General features: G+C 41.8%; 1 pseudogene; it reads left to right on the top strand.

Moving 5' to 3' along the window:
• LOC101564715 overlaps nucleotides 1-5,686 on the top strand; it is a 10,708-nt pseudogene extending 5,022 nt beyond the window's left edge.

Genomic DNA, 5,686 nt, shown 5'->3' with positions numbered 1-5,686 from the left:
AAAAAAAGTTCCCATAAGAGGCTATCCTACGAATGTCCTCAGCAGGGAGTGTCCCATCTGTCATAAAAGCACCACAGCACCAGAGGAGCTGGACATTAACCACTGCAGCAATGCAGAAAACACGTATTTAAAAAAAAAAAAATGTGTGCATCTCAGTAAGAACAGCAGTTTCTGACATTTTCACTTGTTCTCTTCCTGTCCCCATTTCCCATAGCTACGGCAGCTTTGGAAACCAACAGCCTTAAAACTGGTGAAGCCCAGCTTCCTTGCAACTACAGTAGGGTGCAGAATGGGGTCGGAGCACCTCCAGAGCCCTGTCAACTGAGACCTGTCATTATTTCACCTGATAGTTCTATTAAGTCCCCAATCCTAGGGCTCTGTTTTTCTTTGAAGTGACTCAGAGCTTGCTCAGAGTAGGCTGTTTTTCCTGGGTCTACTTGTCCAAACTGATAGCAATTATTTTATGTTGCAATTTTCTGAGATCGCTACAACCACTGAAGGAGACAAGAAACTGAAAAGTTTAGAGGGAAAGAGATATCCATAGATGGTTCTGAAGAATTTAGACCTCGTCCTAAGAACATAGACGGTAGCCAGGCATGGTGGCACACACCTATAATCCAATATTTGGAAGGCTGTGGTAAGAGGATTGCAGGTTCAAGGCCAACCTAGACTACATAGTCAGACCCAAACTCAGAAAACAGGGGCCAGGGCAATGGCTCAGTAGAATAAGCTCTTGCCTGGCAAGCATATCTGTAATCCCAGCATTCCTTGACAATTTAGTGAGAACCTACCTACAAATAAAAAGGGCTAAGATGTAGCTCAGAGCAAAGGCTCTGGGTTCAATCTCCAGTATCACAACAAAATAAAACAATACACAAATAGGTTCGCAGAATAAGGATGTGAAAATATGTATCATGCAAATAGTAACTCAAAGCAAAAGTGACTGCACTAATATTCAACAAAATAGGTTTTAAAAAAAGAATTGCTGACCAGACGTGGTGGTGCACGCTTGTAATCCCAGCACTAGGGAGGCTGAGTCAGGAGGATCATTGTGTCTTCAAGACCAGCCTGAGCTACAAAGCAAACCAGCCTGCATAATGCAATCCTGTCTCAGGCGAAAAATAAAAATTATGACAAAGATGTCTTATAATCGAAGGTAAAAGGATCAGTCCATCAGTATAAACATGCATCTAGCAAGACAGTGCAGGATAAAACATAAACACTGACTGAGAAGTAGACAATTCAACAGTAATAGTTGGAACTGTCAATATTTCATTTTCAGTTATGGATAGAACAAGGCTGGCGATTAGTCAGAAAATAGAGAGCTGGGGAAATAGCTCAGTAGTCTAAGTGCCTGCCTGGCAAGCACAAGGACCCGAGTTCGATCCCTGGTACCACATGCTGTGTTGGCCCTGAACCCTGGGTGCTTGCTGGCCAGCAAAACCAGGCATAGTGGCACATACATGTAATCCCACTAAGGAGGCTGAGATGGGATCACTATGGGTCCAAGCTGCATAGCAAGACCCTGTACCAAATAAGATAAATTTTAAAAAGAAAATAGAAAACACTGTAAATCAACTAGAACAAATAAATATCTAAAGAATATTCTACTAGATAGCAATAGAATGTGTGTTCTCGTTTATCGAAATTGTCATTAACTGGTAACATTTTGTGCTGGGAGGAAGCATGCTTTGAACTCTTATGTGGGCTGCAGGGCCTGCTTCTGGCCCTGAAGAGGGTCCTTCGTGTCAGATGTGACGGAACACACTGTGCTGGGCTCAGCAGAGAGTGCGTGAGCCAGACGGGCAGCCGGGTAGCAGGTTCAGAGACGCTGGAGCACCTCCATTAGAAGCTGTCCATTTGGGGCTGGAGAGATGGCTCAGTGGTCTAAAGCACCTACTTAGAACAAGCTTAGTAAAGCACAGGGACCGCGGTTCAATCCCCCAGCACCACATGCCAGCCAGCCCCGCCCCCTGGTGGGCTGAGCTGGCCACACACACACACACACACATAAATAAATAAATTTTTTTAAAAAAAGAATTAAAAAATATTTGTATTGAGAATCAAATAGCAATGAGACAGTCTCACAACTGATTATTAGCACATTTTCAATAATTAGTACATTCTATATTGTCTTAGTGGCTATTCATTGTACAAGATGCAGCTGTCTCAAACACTATTATAACAAACCTCTCTATTCATTGAATTAAGAGAATGGAGTCGTGTATCTATCCTTTTAAGTATACACATACAAAATGGTCGTTCATTTGTATCCCCCTTTTTTGGTTAGTTTTGTCAGAGAATGGCATTCCATTGACATTTAAATACTGTAGGTACATGAATTCAGCAAAATATCCCGATATAGTCCAATAGTCCATAATAGTAGTGGGTTTTCCGTAAGACTGTCAATGTCTGAAGTCTTTGACTTGAGCCTTTTATAGCTCATCATATTAATATGGCTTTACTTTTTATACTTCATTTTCATACTTTTTTGCTGGATGGTTAAGACCAAGAAAGAGCAAGACCTATATAAAAAGAAATGTAACTTTTGTATTTGTAAGTTCTGTCAAATCCCCTCAGGATTTAACCTGAAACCCTGTACCTCAGATTGTAGAACCTTTGTCAGTATCAGCCATGTGGCTGAGTCATGGCCATTGCTTGACCACTTTGTTCTCTGTGAAAGCCTGAGAGAATGTTTTGTCTCCAGGTGACACTCTACATCATTGATCACTTTCCTCTGCGGCCCCATAATCTTCTTGATCAGAAAGTTTGGGACACAACTGAGTTACAGGATGTTACAGTACAGGTTCTCCTATTTCCTGAGTCCTTACTGACCTAGAAAGGCTAGTGGCCCCAGTAATTTTAAAAAACTTTTCATAGGGAAAGGCCCAGGACCAGATGGTTTAATTCTGCCAGACATTTAAACAGTGATTACTATCACAAATTCTTCCAAAAAAAAAAAAAGTTTTTCACAGACCCTTCCAAAAATTAGAATATTTCCCAACTCAGTTTATGAGTCCACTATTAATACTGTGATATCTGGCTGGGAAGATAGCTCAGTAGAATAAGTGCTTGCCTGGCAAGCATAAGGTCCTGAGTTCAAGCCCCTGTTCTGGGGAAAAAAAAAATACTGCAATATCCAAACAGAGACAGCACAGGAAAACAGACCCATATCTACAAAGAATATAGTCGAAAAGTCTCCCATAATATACTAGCCAATCCTATAAAAAGGATTATATGTTGTCTTAGTTATTTTTCTTGCATTGCTGAGACAAAATACCTGATGCCCAGAATTAAGGGAGGAAAGGTATATTTAGCTCACAGTTTGCAGAGGCTTCAGTCCACACTCATCTGGCTCCGAGGCAGGGTGGCAGGTATTAGAGGGGCATCAGTTCATGGGGGTGGAAGACAGCAAAAGCAGCAAGCAAAAAGGAGTACAGCAGCCAGGGAGATAGCTCAGTGATATAAATGCCTGCCCAGCAAGCCCAAGGTCCTGAGTTCCATCCCCGTTAAAAAAAAAAAAAAAAAAAAAAAGGGGGGGGGTGGATGGGAAGGGGCTGGGGAGATGGCTCAGTAGGATAAGCACTTGACTGGCAAACGCAAGGATCTGAGTTCAATCCCCAGTTCCAAAAAAAAAAAAAAAAAAAAGTCAAGCAAGCCTCTTTTCTCCCTATATATTGTAAGCGGGGCTACCCGCCCTAGGGTGCATCCTCTACATTCTGGGATGTAGAACTGCCAAGTCCTTTTCTTTTTTGCCGAGTCATTTAATTAAGCTTCTAAACTTCTCAAATTGACACAATGTGTTAACCATTACACACATAGCCAAGTAGGATTTATTTCTAAGATTATACCGCCCCACTCAATAAATTCGATCAGGCAACAACCCACTCGGGCCCCCCTCCTGTCTGTCTCTCAGACAGGAGCTTTCTTTCCCTCAATAAATATATTCTGCTGAAAAAAATAAATAAATTCAATCAATATAATGCACCATTTTAATAGAAAAAAGATGTAAACCTGTATATTAATATTCACCGAAATTATTTGACAATACACTCTTTAAGAAAACAAATTAGGAAGAGAATGAGAACTTCCTCATAAAGGGATAAAGGAGTTGACAAAGAACATCTTGGGGAAAACCCATAAGCACATCTTATATGTTTGTTTATTTTACATCTTCCCAATCCTGAGGGACATGGGCTTCTTTTTTTGCAGGAGAGGTATAAGCACAATCAGGCTGGCCGTGAACTCTCTATAGCATACATAGGCTGGCCTCAAACTCTCAGTGACTCTTCTACCTCAGTTTCCCAAGTGCTGGGATTACAGGGCATGCCACCATGTCCAGCTACATCATATTTAATAGTTAAAGATTGTAAGCTAGGGGCTGGGGAGATAGCTCAGCGACAAAAAGCACCTGCGTGGCAAATGCAAGGACCCAGGTACGATGTCCCATACCTCACGCAGTGCTGGTCCCAGACTCCAGATGTGCCATCCGGCCCCCTAAACCAGGTGTGGTGGTGCACGGGGGAGGCTGTGGCAGGAGAATCACTATGAGTCTGAACTGTGTAGCAAGACCCTGTATCAAACAAGTTTAAAAATTTTTTAAAGATTAAATTAAGAAAGATTGAAAGGTTTTTCCTTAATACCAGGGAGAAAACAAAAATACTTCATTCAAAAAGGGTCTAGAAGACTGGCTACGGTGGCACATGCCTGTAATCCCAGCGCTTGGGAGGCTGAAAACAGGAGGATCACCATGAGTCCGATCTGTGTAGAGAGACCCTGTAGACCCTGTATTAAGTACATTTTTAAAAAGGGTCTAGAAACAGCTGTTAAAGAAAAGGAGGGAAGAAAGGATGGCCACTTTGGAAAGGAAGAAGTATACCGATCACCTTACAGATGATATCATATACAGAAAATCCTAAGGAATCGACAAAGACAAGTAGATCGAGCAAATGAGTTCTGTAAGGTCATGAGATACAAGATCAGTATAGAAAACTCAGTTGCATTTCTGTATAGTATAAATGAGCAACTTGAAAATGAAATCAAGAAAATTTCATTTATATCAGCACCAAAAACAAATACGGAGGGATACAAAAAAAAAAAATTCATTTGTACACTCCAGACTACAAGAGTCTTTGAAAAAAAATTTTTAAACACCTAAATGTGATATATCTTTTTCATACCCTATCAAAAATTACTTCAAGATTTCGCTCAGGCCCTCACACTAGCAGGAGGGGCAAGTGTGTCGTGGCCTCTGCACTACCAGGGAGCTCTGCAGTCACCGCGGGACCAGAAGTGGCACAACAAGCAGTACAAGAGGGTCCATCTGGGTACAGTCCTGAAGGCCAACCCCTTGGGGGGTGCTTCCCATGCAAAGGGGATCGTGCCGGAAAAATTAGGAGTTGAGGCCAAGCAGCCCAATTCTGCCATCAGGAAGTGCGTCCGAGTCCAGCTGATCAAGAATGGCAAGAACATCCCAGCTTTTGTCCTTAACGATGGGTGCTTGAACTTCAATGAGGAAAACGAAGAAGTGCTGGTTGCTGGATTTGGTCAAAAAGGTCATGTCATTGCTGACATTCCTGGAGTCCACTTTAAGGTTGTTAAAGTAGCCAATATTTCTCTTTTGGCTCTCTACAAAGGCAAGAAGCAAAGACTGAGATCAGAAATTTTGATGATGAAAAGACAGTAA

Source organism: Octodon degus, unplaced genomic scaffold (assembly GCF_000260255.1).
Source record: "Octodon degus isolate 3935 unplaced genomic scaffold, OctDeg1.0 scaffold00052, whole genome shotgun sequence".
NCBI lineage: Eukaryota > Metazoa > Chordata > Mammalia > Rodentia > Octodontidae > Octodon > Octodon degus.
This window is presented reverse-complemented; position numbering and strand designations above follow the sequence as displayed.